This window comes from Triticum dicoccoides, chromosome 7B (genome assembly GCF_002162155.2).
Source record: "Triticum dicoccoides isolate Atlit2015 ecotype Zavitan chromosome 7B, WEW_v2.0, whole genome shotgun sequence".
NCBI classification, from domain to species: Eukaryota; Viridiplantae; Streptophyta; class Magnoliopsida; order Poales; family Poaceae; genus Triticum; species Triticum dicoccoides.
In genome coordinates, this window is record NC_041393.1 from 251,798,637 (window position 1) to 251,816,726 (window position 18,090).

The following is an 18,090-nucleotide window of genomic DNA, read 5'->3' on the forward strand; positions in this document are numbered from 1 at the left end:
GCCCTAGAGGCAATAATAAAATGTTTATTATTATATTTCCTTGTTCATGATAATTGTCTATTATTCACGCTATAATTGTATTAAGCGGAAACCGTAATACATGTGTGAATACATAGACCACAATATGTCCCTAGTAAGCCTCTAGTTGACTAGCTCGTTGATCAATAGATGGTTGTGCTTTCTTGGCCATGGACATTGGATGTCGCTGATAACGGGATCACATCATTTGGAGAATGATGTGATGGATAAGACCCAATCCTGAGCATAGCACAAGATCATGTAGTTTGTTTGCTAAATCTTTTCTAATATCAAGTATCATTTCCTTAGACCATGAGATTGTGCAACTCCCGAATACCGTAGGAATGCTTTGGGTGTATCAAACGTCACAACATAACTGGGTGACTATAAAGGTGCAATACAGGTATCTCCAAAAGTGTCTGTTGGGTTGGCACGAATCGAGACTGGGATTTGTCACTCTGTATGACGGAGAGGTATCTGTGGGCCCACTCGGTAATGCATCATCATAATGAGCTCAATGTGACCAAGGATTTAGCCATGGGATCATGTGTTACAGAACGAGTAAAGAGACTTGCCGGTAACAAGATTGAACGAGGTACGGGATACCGGTGGTTGAATTTCGGGCAAGTAACATACCGATGGACAAAGGGAATTGTATACGGGATTGATTGAATCCCCAACATCGTGGTTCATCCGTTGAGATCATCGTGGAACATGTGGGAGCCAATATGGGTCTCCATATCCTGCTATTGTTTATTGGCTGGAGAGGCATCTCGGTCATGTCTGCATGGTTCCCGAACCCGCAGGGTCTACACACTTAAGGTTCGGTGACGCTAGAGTTGTAATGGGAATTATATGTGGTTACTGAAAGTTTTTCGGAGTATCAGATGAGATCTCGGACGTCACGAGGAGTTGAGGAATTGTCCGGAGGTAAGGATTTATATATGGGAAGTCCTATTTTGGCCACCAGAAAATGTTCAGGATTTTTCGGTATTGTACCGGGAAGGTTCAAGAAGGTTCCGAAGTGGGGCCCACCTGCATGGGGGGACCCACATGAACGTGGGTAGTGGGGGCAAGGCCCCACACCCCTGGTCAAGGCGCACCAATATCCCCCCTTAGAAGGAATAAAATTATATCCCGAAGGGATTAGATCAAGATTCCTAAAAGGGGGGGGGGTAACAATTGGTGGGGAAGGGAAATGATGGGATTTCTTTCCTCCCACCTTTTCCAACGCCCCAATGGACTTGGAGGGAAATAAACCAGCCCCTCCACCCCTATATATAGTGGGGAGGGGCATGGGAGCAGGAACCCCTTGCCCCTGGCGCAGCCCTCCCACTCCAACTCCTCCTCCTCCGTTGAGCATAGTGAAGCTCAACCGGAGAACCACGAGCTCCACCACCACGCCGTCGTGCTGCCGGAGTTCTCCCTCAACTTCTCCTCTCCCCTTGCTAGATCAAGAAGGAGGATATGTCCCCGGGTTGTACGTGTGTTGAAAGCGGAGGCGCCGTTCGTTCGACGCTTGTAATGGATCTTCCATGATTTGAATCGCCGTGAGTATGACTCCATCAACCGCGTTCTTGTCACGCTTCCATTTAGTGATCTTCAAGGGTATGAATATGCACTCCCTCTCTCTCATTGCTAGCATCTCCTAGATTGATCTTGGTGACACATAAGAATTTTTTTGAATTATTACTACCTTCCCCAACAGTGTTATCAGAGCTACGTCTATGCATAGATTCTATGCATGAGTAGAACACAAGTAGTTGTGGACGATGATTTGGTCAATTTTCTTACCGTTACTAGTCCTATCTTGATTCGGCGGCATTGTGGAATGAAGAGGCCCGGACTGACCTTACACGTACGCTTACGTGAGACAAGTTCCACCGACTAACATGCACCTTCTTCATAAGGTGGCTAGCGGGTGTATGTCTCTCCCACTTTAATTGGATCAGATTCGATGAAGAGGGTCCTTATGAAGGGTAAATAGCAATTGGCATATCACCGTTGTCACTTTTGCATAGGTAAGAAACGTTCTCGCTAGAAACCCATAGCAGCTACGTAAAACATGCAACAACAATTAGAGGACGTCTAACTTGTTTTTGCAGGGTATGCTATGTGATGTGATATGGCCAAAAGGATGTGATGAATTATATATGTGATGTATGAGATTGATCATGTTCTTGTAATAGGAATCACGACTTGCATGTCGATGAGTATGACAACCAGCAGGAGCCATAGGAGTTGTCTTAATTTATTGTATGACCTGCGTGTCAATATGAGCGCCATGTAATTGCTTTACTTTAATGCTAACTGTTAGCCATTGCTACGTCTTGAGCTTGCGTTGGTTTTCCTTGAAAAGGAAAGGGTGATGCAGCAATAGTAGCATAAGTATTTCCCTCGGTTTTTGAGAACCAAGGTATCAATCTAGTAGGAGGCTCCTCAAAAGTCCCATGCGCCTACACAAACAAACAAAGAACTAGCAACCAACGCAATAAAGGGGTTGTCAATCCCTTCACGGCCACTTGCGAAAGTGAGATCTGATAGAGATAGCATGATAAGATAAATATATTTTTGGTATTTTATAATATAGATTGGAAAAGTAAAGATGCAAATAAAAGTAGATTGAAAGCTTATATGATAAAAGATAGACCCTAGGGGCATAGGTTTCACTAGTGGCTTCTCTCAAGATAGCATAAGTATTACGGTGGGTGAACAAATTACCATCGAGCAATTGATAGAAAAGAGAATAATTATGAGATTATCTAAGCATGATCATGTATATAGGCATCACGTCCGTGACAAGTAGACCAACTCCTGCCTGTATCTACTACTATTACTCCACACATCGACTGCTATCCAGCATGCATCTAGAGTATTAAGTTCATAAAGAACAGAGTAACACATTAAGAAAGATGACATGGTGTATAGGGATAAACTCATGCAATATGATATAAACCCCATCTTTTTATCCTCGATGGAAACAATACAATACGTGCCTTGCTGCCCCTATTGTCACTGGAAAAGGACACCGCAAGATTGAACCCAAAGCTAAGCACTTCTGCCATTGCAAGAAAGATCAATCTAGTAGGCCAAACCAAACTGATAATTCGAAGAGACTTGCAAAAATAACTTAATCACACATAAAAGAATTCAGAGGAGATTCAAATATTTCTCATAGATAAACTTGATCATAAATTCATTGGATCTCGACAAACACACCGCAAAAAGAGTTACATCGAATAGATCTCCAAGAAGATCGAGGAGAACATGGTATTGAGATCTAAAAAGAGAGAAGAAGCCATCTAGCTAATAACTATGGACCCGAAGGTCTGCGGTAAACTACTCACAACTCATCGGAGGGGCTATGGTGTTGATGTAGAAGCCCTCCGTGGTCGATTCCCCCTCCGGTGGAGCGCCAGCGAAGGCTCCAAGATGGGATCTCGCGGATAAAGAAGGTTACGGTGGTGGAAATAGTTTTTCGTGGTCGCCTTTGATGTTCTCGGGGTACATGGGTATATATAGGAGGAATAAGTAGGTCGGTGGACGCCCGAGGGACCCACGAGATAGGGGGGCGCGCCCTCGACCCTCGTGGCCACTGTCGGTGTCAAAACCGGCGGATCTCGGGTAGGGGGTCCCGATCTATGCGTCTAGGCTGATTGTAACAGGAAGCAAGGGACACAGATGTTTACCCAGGTTCGGGCCCTCTCGATGGAGGTAAAACCCTACTTCCTGCTTGATTAATATTGATGATATGGGTAGTACAAGAGTAGATCTACCACAAGCTCGTAGAGGCTAAACCCTAGAAGCTAGCCTATGATGGTATGATTGTAATTGTGATCGGCCTTCTAAGGACCAACCTCTTCGGTCTAAGGACCAGCTCTCGCCATATCATAACGGAACGTAAGGTACCAAAACAAGGGAGCCGGGTTAACCCAACTGTAGACCCAAGACATGATTCGGAGTTGATGCATATAATGCTATAAGTTCGGGGTGCCGCACTGTTGAAAGTGTTCGGACTTGTCTTGCCGTATTATGAGGCGCCATAAGAAGCCCCTGGCAAACTGACCGTACCGAGGTGTACGGATGCAATATCAAATAAACATTTATGAGAAAAAAATGCTCAAATAAGAATAGTAAGCTGACGCTATATGTGATCTCCCATTGATGAATAATACGTTTAAGCGTATGTTTACAATGGATGCATTAAGCGGAGATAAATAGGACTATTTGACATGTCCTATCAAGGGGCAGGCTGTGTACAGATAGATAAAGCAGGTATAATGATCTAAAATAGATTCCACCTGGGTATTTCCTTCTGTGCGCAACGCCTGTTGCCTCCTTGGTTGTCTCTCCCATGTAAGTCCGGCAATCCGGCTCTTCTGAGGATGCTGCACTAAAGCGATGTCCTGAAAGGTAAAAGGGAAAGATTATGAAGGTATTTGGCGGTTACCCGCACTATTGACTGAGTCGTTGTTGCTCCTCCGCCTATGCCCATGGTATGTTGAGTGTGTAATTGTGTACGCGCGGCATGAATGCTACTTTGATGGGGCTTGAGCGGAAGCCGGACTGCTAATCACGCTCTTGGAATTCCTAATGATCCTGTGGCGGGGTGCTCCGGACTCGCTTGACGGTGCTTGAGGTTGTCGTCGCCGGATTGGTGGTTTGCCGGAGGAGGTCGCATTGTACTTCTGCCGTGAGGGCTGCAGTATGCTCTTCTGTACAGAGAGAGCGGTCCATGTTTCCGTTGACTGTTATGACCCCGCGTGGACCTGGCATCTTGAGCTTGAGGTATGCATAATGTGGTACCGCATTGAATCTAGCAAATGTGGTTCGTCCGAGCAGTGTGTTGTAACCACTACGGAAGGGGACGATATCAAAGATTAACTCTTCACTCCGGAAGTTGTCCGGGGATCCGAAGACCACTTCCAATGTTATAGAGCCCGTACAGCAGGCCTCTACTCCAGGATTACACCTTTAAAGGTGGTTTTGGTGGGCTTGATCCTTGAAGGGTCAATGCCCATTTTGCGCGCTGTGTCCTGATAAAGCAGGTTCAGGCTGCTGCCGCCGTCCACAAGGACTCGCGTGAGGTGGAATCCGTCGAAGACTGGGTCTAAGACCAATGCGGCTGAGCCGCCGTGACAGATGCTAGTAGGGTGATCCCTACGATCAAAGGTGATCGGACAAGGTGACCATGGGTTGAATTTGGGGGCGACTGGCTCCATCGCATAGACGTCCCGTAGTGCTCGCTTCCGTTCCCGCTTGGGGAGGTGAGTTGCGTAGATCATGTTGACCGTTTTCACCTGGGGGGGAATTTCTTTTGCCCCCCCCCATGTTGGGACGCAGGGGCTCTTCGTCATCGTTGCTGTGCAGCCCCTTGTCCTTGTTTTCGGCGTTTATTTTGCCGGCCTGTTTGAACACCCAGCAGTCTCTATTGGTGTGGTTGGCTGGCTTGTCCGGGGTGCCATGAATTTGGTAAGAGCGCTCCAGTATGCGGTCCAGACTAGACGGTCCCTGATTATTTCTTTTGAATGGCTTTTTCCGCTGACCGGACTTGGATTCGCTGAATCCGGCATTTATTGTTGTGTCTTCAGTGTTGTCGTTGTTGTTCCGTCGCTTATGTCTGTTGCGTCGTGGCTTGCCGTTATTATCGTGGACATCCGAAGTGCCAGAATGTGGCATGGTGCCACTGTGATCCAACCAGCTGTCCTCGCCCGTGCAAAAGTGGGTCATTAGTGTTGTGAGAGCTGCCATGGACTTGGTTTTTCCTGGCCGAGGTGTCGAGCAAGCCACTCGTGATGGATATTATGCTTAAAAGCTGCCAGGGCTTCAACGTCCGGATAGTCAACTATTTGGTTCTTTTTAGTTAGGAACCGAGTCCAGAATTTCCTGGCTGACTCTCCGGGCTGTTGAGTAATGTGGCTCAGGTCATCCGCGTTTGGTGGTCGCACATATGTGCCCTGGAAGTTGTCGAGGAATGCGTCTTCCAGGTTTTCCCAACTGCCAATTGAATTTGCTGCCAGGCTGTTTAGCCAGTGTCGTGCTGGTCCTTTGAGCTTAAGGGGAAGATACTTGATGGCGTGTAGATCATGTATGCGGGCCATGTGAATGTGGAGAAGGAAATCTTTGATCCATATTGCGGGGTCTGTTGTGCCATCGTATGATTCGATGTTTACGGGTTTGAACCCTTCTGGGAATTCATGATCCATCACTTCATTAGTGAAGCAGAGGGGGTGTGCGGCGCCTCTGTGCTGGGCTATGTGGCTACGCAGTTCGAATTGGTCTGGGTTGCTGTGTTTGGCCCGGCCGGACTTGTTGATAATGTATCCGGCGTGACGGTCATCGTCGCGCGCTGGGGCGCGCCCCCGCGATCCGTAGATCGACCTTGGCTGTCCTGCTTTGTTTTCCAGAATATCTTGCAGGTCTTGCCTGTTGCCTTGGGCCGTGGTGTATCGGCATGGGGGTGCACGCTGGTATTCGGGCTGATATCCCGTTTTATCCCGGCCACGGGGTGGCCGGTCAGCCGTTTGGCGCTCGAGTACGGATTCCTCGGCTGCCAGGACTTCAGTCCATCTGTCTGTGAGCAGGTCTTGATCAGCTTGGAGTTGCTGTTGCTTCTTCTTCAGGCTCCTCGTAGTGGCTATAAGCCGACGCTTGAAGCGCTCCTGCTCCACGGGATCCTCAGGCACGCCAAACTCATCGTCGCCGAGGCTAATATCGTCTTCGGAGGGGGGCATGTAGTTGTCTTCCTCCGGGTATCCATCCGTCGCATGTTCTTTTGGGCTGACATGCTCATCTTCCTGTTCGGCCTGCTCGAAGGCGGGCTGGTCAGGGTTATATTCCTCTTCAGCGCCATCCGGATTGCTTTCGTCTCCGGGGCCGGTATTGTTGTGGCGGGGCTTGGAGCTGCGCTGATGACGCCCATGCTTTGCTTTCCTTCCTGAGGGGTTATCCTCCGTTGCCTCGTCGCCATTGGTTTCCTTCGGAGTGTCCACCATATATATATCGTATGAGGAGGTGGCCGTCCACCGCCCTGTGAGCAGTGGCTCCTGTAATTCTCCTGCATCTTCGTCCATACCGTTGATGTCTTCAGAGTAGAAGTCTAGCACGTCGGTTAAATCATCGACTGTGGCAATGAAGTGGGTGGTGGGTGGGCAACGAATTTCGTCGTCGCCTGCTTCCCACTCAAGCCGGACATAGTTCAGCCCAGAGCCTCCAGACAAAGAGAGAGACTTCAATGAGTTCGGCATGTCACCAAAGGGTGAGTGCTGAAAGATGTCCGCACCGGTGAACTCCATTACCCGAGCCCAACCAGGCTCGGTGGGCTCGGGAAAGGGCAGACTGGAACCTACAATCGGATACGAGTCCGGGGGTCCGGAGTCACAGGCTTCCTCAGAAGTGAGGCATGTGTTCGGCTCCACCGCCGATGAGGGTACGGCCTACGGGGCGGGGTCCATCCCTCCGTCCCTAGGCAACGCAGCTTGCTCCGGATTTGAGTCCAGGGCTGCTGCAGGGGTGATATCCCGAGAGTTGTCCGACAGCAGGTCCAGGCCATGCTCGTCGTGACTGTCCGGTGCACCTGGCGCGGGCCCGAATCCGTCGAAGATCAAGTCTCCGCGGATATCCATCGTGTAGTTCAGGTTTCCAAACCTGATTTGATGGCCAGGGGCGTAGCTGTCGATCTACTCCATATGGCCAAGCGAATTGGCCCGCAGTGTGAAGCCGCCGAACATGAAGATATGTCCGGGGAGGAAAGTCTCGCCCTGGACTGCGTCGTTGATGATGATTGAAGGAGCCATCAAGCTCGGCAGTGACGACACAGAGGAACTCTCAATGAAAGCACCAATGTCGGTGTCAAAACCGGCGGATCTCGGGTAGGGGGTCCCGATCTGTGCGTCTAGACTGATGGTAACAGGAAGCAAGGGACACAGATGTTTACCCAGGTTCGGCCCTCTCGATGGAGGTAAAACCCTACTTCCTGCTTGATTAATATTGATGATATGGGTAGTACAAGAGTAGATCTACCACGAGATCATAGAGGCTAAACCCTAGAAGCTAGCCTATGATGGTATGATTGTAATTGTGATCGGCCTTCTAAGGACCAACCTCTCTAGTTTATATAGACACCGGGGAGGGCTAGGGTTTACATGGAGTCAGTTATAAGGAAGGAAACACAATAACCGGATCGCCAAGCTTGCCTTTCTCGCAAAGGAGAGTCCCATCCGGACACGGGCCGAAGTCTTGAGTCTTGTATCTTCATGCTTCAATAGTCCGGACGTTGTACACAGTCTGGCTGTCTGGATACCCCCTAATCCAGGACTCCCTTAGCCGCCTCGACTGCTTCTTGACTTGCACTCCAAGTCCTCTGGATCACATTCATTCCAAAAATCACGCTCCCGAAGGTTTCATTCCGTTTGGACTCCGTTTGATATTCCTTTTCTTTGAAACACTGCAATAGGCAAAAAAACAGCAATACGGGATGGGCCTCCGGTTAGTAGGTTAGTCCCAAAAATGATATAAATGTGTAAACTAAAGCCCATAAACATCCAAAACAGGTAATATAATAGCATGGAACAATCAAAACTTATAGATACGTTGGAGATGTATCAAGCATCCCCAAGCTTAATTGCTGCTAGTCCTCGAGTAGGTAAATGATAAAAACAGAATTTTTGATGTGGAATGCTACCTAGCATAATTCTCAATGTAATTTTCTTTATTGTGGCATGAATGTTCAGATCCAAATGATTCAAAATAAAAGTTCATATTGACATAAGAAATAGTAATACTTCAAGCATACTAATCAAAGCAATCATGTCTTCTCAAAATAACATGGCTAAAAAAAGTTCATCCCTACAAAATCATATAGTTAGGCTATGCTTCATTTTCATCACACAAAAATGCTCCCAAATTATACACCCCCGATGACAAGCCAAGCAATTGTTTCGTACTTAAATAATCTCAAACTTTTTCAACTTTCACGCAATACATGAGCGTGAGCCATGGATATAGCACTATGGGTGGAATAGAATATGATAATGGGGATTGTGTGGAGAAGACAAAAAGGAGAAAGTCTCACATTGACGAGGATAATCAACAGGCTATGGAGATGCCCATAAATTGATGTCAACATGAGGAGTAGGGATTGCCATGCAACGGATGCACTAGAGCTATAAATGCATGAAAGCTCAACAAAAGAAACTAGTGGGTGTGCATCCAACTTGCTTGCTCACGAAGACCTAGGGCATTTTGAGGAATCCCATCGTAGGAATATACAATCCAAGTTCTATAATGAAAAATTCCCACTAGTATATGAAAGTGACAACATATGAGACTCGCTATATGAAGAACATGATGCTACTTTGAAGCACAAGTGTGGAAAAAGAGATAGTAACATTGCCCCCTTTTTATTTATTTTATTTTTTCCTTTTTTCTTTTTCTTTCTTTTTTGGGATTTTTTTCTTTTTGTCCTTTTTTGGCCTTTCTTTTTTTTGGCCTTTTTTTATTTGGGGACAATGCTCAAATAATGATGATCATCACACTTTTATTGATTTACAACTCATGAATTACAACCCAAAACTAGGACAAGATATGACTCTATATGAATGCCTCCGGCGGTGTACCGGGATGGGCAATGAATCAAGAGTGACATGTATAAAAAATTATGCAAGGTGGCTCTGCCACAAATACGATGTCAACTACATGATCATGCAAGGCAATATGACAATAATGATGCGTGTCACAATGATAAACAGAACGGTGGAAAGTTGCATGGCAATATATCTCAGAATGGCTATGGAAATGCCATAATAGGTAGGTATGGTGGCTGTTTTGAGGAAGATATAAGGTGGTTTATGTGTGATAGAGCGTATCATATCACGGGGTTTGGATGCACCGGCGAAGTTTGCACCAACTCTCAAGGTGAGAAAGGGCAATGCACGGTACCGAAGAGGCTAGTAATAGTGGAAAGGTGAGAGTGCGTATAATCCATGGACTCAACATTAGTTAGAAAAGAACTCATATACTTATTGCAAAAATCTACAAGTCATCAAAAACCAAGCACTACACGCATACTCCTAGGGGGATTGATTGGTAGTAAAAGACCATCGCTCGTCCCCGACCGCCACTCACAAGGATGCACAATCCAAAGACACCTCATGTTTCAAATTTGTTACACAACTTTAACCATACGTGCACGCTACGGGACATGATAACTTCAACACAAGCATTCTTTAAATTCATAATCACCCAACTAGCATGACTTTAAGATCACTACCTCCATATCTCAAAACAATTATCAAGTATCAAATTGATCATAGCATCTAATTCACTTCCTATGATAGTTTTTATTATACCCAACTTGAATGCCTACCATTCTAGGACAAATTTTATAACCATAGCAAATACCAAATACCATGCTGTTCTAAGAGACTCTCAAAATAATATAAGTGAAGCATGAGAGACTAACAATTTCTACAAAATTAAGCCACCGCCGTGCTCTAAAAGATATAAGTGAAGCACTAGAGCAAAAACTATCTAGCTCAAAAGATATAAGTGAAGCACATAGAGTATTCTAATAAATTCCAATCAAGGGCTTCTCCCAAAAGGTGTGTACAGCAAGGATGATTGTGGAAAACTAAAAAGTAAAAACTAATATCATACAAGACGCTCCAAGCAAAACACATATCATATGGCGAATAAAAATATAGCTCCAAGTAAAGTTACCAATGAATGAAGATGAAAGAGGGGATGCCTTCCGGGGGCACCCCCAAGCTTAGGCTTTTGGCTATTCTTGAATATCTTGGGGTGACATGGGCATCCCCAAGCTTAGGCTTTTTCCACTCCTTATTCCATACTCCATCAAATCTTTACCCAAAACTTGAAAACTTCACAACACAAAACTCAACAAGAAATCTCATAAGCTCCGTTAGTGAAATAAAGCAAAACCACCACATAAGGTATTGTAATGAACTCATTCTTTATTTATATTGGTGTTAAACCTACTGTATTTCAAGTTCTCTATGGTTCATACCACTTAATACTAGCCATAGATGCATCAAAATAAGCAAACAACACACAAAACACAGAATTTGTCAAAAATAGAACAGTCTGTAGCAATCTGTAACCATCGAAAACTTTTGGAACTCTAAAAATCCTACCAAAATAGGAAGTCCTGAGTAATTTTTCTATTGATCTATATCAAAAAGAATAACCGCAAGAGCATGTTTCTGTGAATTCACAAAACTAATTTCGTGCGTGCAAAGTTTCTGTTTTTCAGCAGAATCAAATTAACTGTCACCATAGGTTATCCTATAGGTTCTACTTGGCACAAACACTAATTAAAACATAAAACACATCTAAGCAGAAGGTAGATGCAAAAAAAATTACTAAACAGAAACAAAAACAGAAAACACAAATAAAATTGGGTTGCCTCCCAACTAGCGCTATCGTTTAACGCCCCTAGCTAGGCATAAAAGCGAGGATAGATCTAAGTAGTGCCATCTTTGGCACTCAATTCATAGGTAGCTCGCATGATAGATTCATAAGGTAATTTAATTTTCTTTCTTGGAAAGTGCTCCATGCCTTTCCTTAATGGAAATTGGAATCTAATATTCCCTTCCTTCATATCAATAATCGCGCCAATCATTCGAAGGAAAGGTCTACCAAGAATAATAGGGCAAGAAAGATTGCAATCTATATCAAGAACGATAAAATCTACGGGCACCAAATTTCTATTTGCAACAATGAGAACATCATTGATCCTTCCCATTGGTTTTTTAATGGTGGAATCCGCAAGGTGCAAATTCAAGGAGCAATCATCAAGATCATGGAAACCTAGAATATCACATAAAGTTTTCAGAATCGTGGAAATACAAGCACCCAAATCACATAAAGCATAACACTCATGGTCTTTAATTTTAATCTTTATAGTAGGCTCCCACTCATAATTAAGTTTTCTAGGTATAGAAACTTCCAAATTAAGTTTTTCATCATAAGATTGCATTAAGGCATCAACAATATGTTTGGTAAAAGCTTTATTTTGACAATAAGCATGAGGAGAATTCACAATAGATTGCAACAAGGAAATACAACCTTCTAAAGAGCAATTATCATAATTAAATTCCTGAAAATCCAAGATAGTGGGTTCAATGCTATTTAAAGTCTTGACCACTCCAATCCCACTTTTACCAAATTTAGCATCAAGATCTAAAAACTCCGAATCATTGGGACGCCTTTTAACTAAAGTTGACTCATCTCCAGTCCCATTATTATTAAGATTCATATTGGATCTAATAGGGGACACATCAATAACTTTAAGATCTTCATCGTTATTTTCACGGAAACTAGAAGAACACGCCTTTACAAAGCAATCTTTCTTAGCATGCAATCTAGCGGTTCTTTCTTTGCACTCATCAATGGACACTCTCATTGCTTTTAGAGACTCATTGGCATCATGCTTAGGAGAAGTAGATCTAAGTTTCAAAGAATCAACATCAAGCGAGAGTCTATCAACGTTCTTAGCCAAATCATCAACTTTAATTATTTTTCTTCAAGCAAGGCATTAAAATTCTTTTGAGAGATCATAAATTCTTTCACACTATTCTCAAAATCAGAGGGCATCTTATTAAAATTACCATAAGAATTATTGTAGGAATTTCAATAATTATTAGAGGAATTACTAGGGAACGGTCTAGGATTGAAGTTTCCTCTACTGAAACTATTCCTACCAACAAAATTCACATCCATAGATTCATTATTATTCTCAATCAAAGTAGACAAAGGCATATCATTGGGATCAATAGGAGCACTCTTAGTAGAAAACAATTTCATAAGTTCATCCATCTTTCCACTCAAAACATTAATTTCTTCTATAGCATGCACTTTTTTACTAGTCGATCTTTCGGTGTGCCGTTGAGAATAATTAGCCATAATATTATCAAGAAGTTTTTTAGCATCTCCTAAAGTGATTTCCATAAACATGCCTCCTGCGGCCGAATCTAAAAGATTTCTAGAAGCAAAATTCAATACGGCATAAATTTTTTGTATGATCATCCATAAATTCAAACCATGAGTAGGGCAATTGCGAATCATCAATTTCATTCTTTCCCAAGATTGGGCAACATGCTCATGATCAAGTTGTTTAAAATTCATAATATCATTCCTAAGAGTGATGATCTTAGCGGGAGGAAAATACTTAGATATAAAAGCATCTTTGCACTTATTCCAGGAATCAATACTATTCTTAGGCAAAGACGAAAACAAAACTTTAGCACGATCTCTAAGTGAAAATGGAAATAACTTCAATTTAACAATATCATTATCTGTATCTTTCTTCTTTTGCATATCACACAAATCCACAAAGTTTTTTAGATGAGTAGCGGCATCTTCACTAGGAAGGCCGGCGAATTGATCTTTCATAATAAGATTCAGCAAAGCAGTAGTGATTTCACAAGAATCAACATCATTAAGAGGAGCAATCGGAGTACTAAGGAAATCATTATTATTGGTATTGGAGAAATCACACAATTTGGTATTATCTTGCACCATGGCGACAAGTAATCCAACACACAAGCAAACAGAAAAAGGGAAGCGAAAAAGAGAGAGGAGATTGGCAAAGAGAGGGCGAATAAAACGGCAAGGGTGAAGTGGGGGAGAAGAAAACGAGAGGCATATGGCAAATAATGTAAATGCGAGGGAGATGAGTTTGTGATGGGTACTTGGTATGTCTTGACTTGAGCGAAGACCTCCCCGGCAACGGCGCTAGAAATCATTCTTGCTACGTCTTGAGCTTGCGTTGGTTTTCCTTGAAGAGGAAAGGGTGATGCAGCAATAGTAGCGTAAGTATTTCCCTCAGTTTTTGAGAACCAAGGTATCAATCCAGTAGGAGGCTCCTCAAAAGTCCCATGCACCTACACAAACAAACAAAGAACTTGCAACCAACGCAATAAAGGGGTTGTCAATCCCTTCACGGCCACTTGCGAAAGTGAGATCTGATAGAGATAATATGATAAGATAAATATATTTTTGCTATTTTATAATATAGATTGGAAAAGTAAAGATGCAAATAAAAGTAGATTGAAAGCTTATATGATAAAAGATAGACCCGGAGGCCATAGGTTTCACTGGTTGCTTCTCTCAAGATAGCATGAGTATTACGGTGGGTGAACAAATTACTGTTGAGCAATTGATAGAAAAGCAAATAATTATGATATTATCTAGGCATGATCATGTATATAGGCATCACGTCCGTGACATGTAGACCGACACCTGCCTGCATCTACTACTATTACTCCACACATCGACCGCTATCCAGCATGCATCTAGAGTATTAAGTTCATAAAGAACAGAGTAACACATTAAGAAAGATGACATGATGTACAGGGATAAACTCATGCAATATGATATAAACCCCATATTTTTATCCTCGATGGCCACAATACAATGAGTGCCTTGCTGCCCCTGTTGTCACTGGGAAAGGACACCGCAAGATTGAACCCAAAGCTAAGCACTTCTCCCCTTGCAAGAAAGATCAATCTAGTAGGCCAAACCAAACTGATAATTCAAAGAGACTTGCAAAGATAATTTAATCACACATAATAGAATTCAGAGGAGATTCAAATATTTCTCATAGATAAACTTGATCATAAACCCACAAGTCATAGGATCTTGACAAACACACCGCAAAAAGAGTTACATCGAATAGATCTCCAAGAAGATCAAGGAGAACATGGTATTGAGATCCAAAAAGAGAGAAGAAGCCATCTAGTTAATAACTATGGACCCGACGGTCTGTGGTAAACTACTCACAACTCATCGGAGGGGATATGGTGTTGATGTAGAAGCCCTCCGTGGTTGATTCCCCCTCCGGCGGAGCGCAGGCGAAGGCTCCAAGATGGGATCTCGTGGATACATAAGGTTACGGTGGTGGAAATAGTTTTTCATGGTCGCCTTTGATGTTCTCGGGGTACATGGGTATATATAGGAGGAAGAAGTAGGTCGGTGGACTCCCGAGGGGCCCACGAGATAGGGGGCGCACCCAGTAGGTGTGGGCGTGCCCTCGACCCTCGTGGCCGCCTCGACTGCTTCTTGACTTGCACTCCAAGTCCTCTGGGTCATGTTCGTTCCAAAAATAACGCTCCCGAAGGTTTCATTCCATTTGGACTCCGTTTGATATTCGTTTTCTTCGAAACACTGAAATAGGCAAAAACGGCAATACGGGCTGGACCTCCGGTTAGTAGGTTAGTCCCAAAAATGATATAAATGTGTAAAGTAAAGCCCATAAACATCCAAAATGGGTAATATAATATCATGGAACAATCAAAAATTATAGATACGTTGGAGACGTATTAGACATGGCGAGACAACTTCATGAAGACACGATGATGGAGATCATGGTGTCATGCCGGTGACGATGGTGATCATGTTGCGCCTCAAAGATGTAGATCAAAAGCGCAAGATGATATTGGCCATATCATGTCACTTTATGAATTGCATGTGATGTTTGTCATGTTTACATCTTATTTCCTTAGAATGATGGTAGCATAAATAAGATGATCCCTCACTAAAATTTCACGGAATGTGTTCCCCCTAACTATGTACTGTTGCAAAGGTTCGTTGTTTCGAAGCACCACATGATGATCGGGTGTGATAGATGCTAACATTCGCATACAACGAGTGTAAGCTAGATTTACACTTGCGAAACACTTAGGTTGACCTGACGAGCCTAGCATGTACAGACATGGCCTCGGAACACGAGAGACCAAAAGGTCAAACATGAGTCGTATGGTAGATGCGATCAACATGGAGATGTTCACCATTGATGACTAGTCCGTCTCACGTAATGATCGGACATGGCTTAGTTGATTCGGATCATGTATCACTTAGATGACTAGAGGGATGTCTATCTGAGTGGGAGTTCATTAAATAATTTGATTAGTTGAACTCATTATCATGAACATAGTCTAAATTGTCCTTGCAAATTATGTTGTAGATTAATAGCTCACACTTTAGCTCCCCGTTTTAATACGTTCCTAGAGAGACTAAGTTGAAAGATATTGTGAGCAATTGTGCGGATTGTCCTCACTGCTACACAGAAGGCTTCTGTCCTTGATGCACCGCTCCGTGTGCCAACCCCTCTAGCATCGTCTATGGATGTTGTGAACATCTGGCAGACACGTTCTGATGACTACTTGATAGTTTATTGCGCCATGCTTTACGGCTTAGAATCGGGGCTCCAAAGGCGTTTTTGAACGCCATGGAACATATGAGATGTTCCAAGAGCTGAAATTGGCATTTCAGGCTCATGCCTCGTGTTGAGAGGTTTGAGACCTCTGACAAGATCTTTGCCTACAAGATGGAGGAGAATAGCTCAGCCAGTGAGCATGTGCTTTGAATGTCTGGGTACTTCAATCGCTTGAATCAAGTGGGAGTTAATCTTCCAGATAAGAGAGTGATTGACAGAGTTCTCCAGTCACTATCACCAAGCTATTAGAGCTTCGTGATGAACTATAACATGCAAGGGAAGATGATCCCGGAGTTGTTCGTCGTGCTTAAGGCCGTGAAGGTAGAAATAAGGAAGGAGCATCAAGGGTTGATGGTTAACAAGACCACTGGTTTCAAGAAGGGCAAGGGAAAGAAGGAAACTTCATGAATGGCAAGCCAGTTGCCGCTCCAGTGAAGAATCCCAAGAACCCAAACCCGAGATGAAGTGCTTCTATTAGGGGAACGGTCACTAGTAGCAGAACTGCCTCAAATACTTGGTAGATAAGAAGGCTGGCAACTTCAACAAAAGTATATTTGATATATGTGTTATTGATGTGTACCTTACTAGTACTCCTAGTAGCACCTAGGTATTAGATATCCGTTCAGTTGCTCATACTGGTAACTTGAAACAAAAGCTACGAATAAACGGATACTAGCTAAGGGCAAGGTGACGATGTGTGTTGGAAGTGTTTCCAAGGTTGATGTGATCACCATATCGCACGCTCCCTCTACCTTCGGGATTAGTGTTAAACCTAGATAAATGTTGTTTGCATTGGTGTCTGCGTTGAGCATGAACATGATTAAATCATGTTTATTGCAATACGGTTATTCATTTAAGTTAGATAATAATGGTCATTCTGTTTACATGAATAACACCTTCTATGGTCATGCACCCAATGTGAATGGTTTATTAAATCTCGATCGTAGTGATACACTTGTTCATAACAGTGATGCCAAAAGATGTAGAGTTGATAATGGTAGTACCACTTTCTTGTGGCACTGCAGCTTAGGTCATATTGGTGTAAAGCGCATGAAGAACCTCCATGCAGATGGACTTTTGAAGTCACTTGATTTTGAATCAATTGACACATGCGAACCATGCCTCATTGGCAAGATGACTAAAACCCGTTTTTGGAACAATACAACGGGCAAGTGACTTGTTGGAAATCATACTTGCTGATGTGTGCGGTCCGACGAGTGTTGACGCATGCGGTGGATATCATTATTTTCTCACCTTCATCGATGAAATGAGTAGATATGGGCATGTTTACTTAATAAAGCACAAGTCTGAAACATTTGAAAAGTTCAAGCAATTTCAGAGTTGTCAGGACCCCGACTCAATGCCACATCGATCTAGCATGTAACACCTCATATCACTTTGCGGCCTCACGCACGGTATTCCCACGGGTGTCACCTTACCTTTTCCCGGGACCGTTTGAGCCTTTTGGCACACGTATATGATAGTGTCGCTAGCATCCATATGATAAGGAGCCCGGGCTGACATGACTAGTCGTAAACCCAAAGTGGCACAGACTTACAGGGACAGGCATCCATGACCCAGCATCGAACGTGTCAGTCATCAGCAAGTGGGTCCGGGCTGTAGCTCTGGGCTAGCAGGACTCCGGTAAACCGGGCTGTAGCGGGCTAACAGGACTCCGGTACTCAATGCGTGACATTTCCCCGAAGGGACAGACACTGGAACGAAGAAGGACACATGCCGGCTAGCCTAAGTGTTCCGGAGCAGTAGCAAGCTACCATGGCTCAATGGAAACACTAGGAGACATTTCCCGGTAAGAGAGGCTACTAAAGATAAAC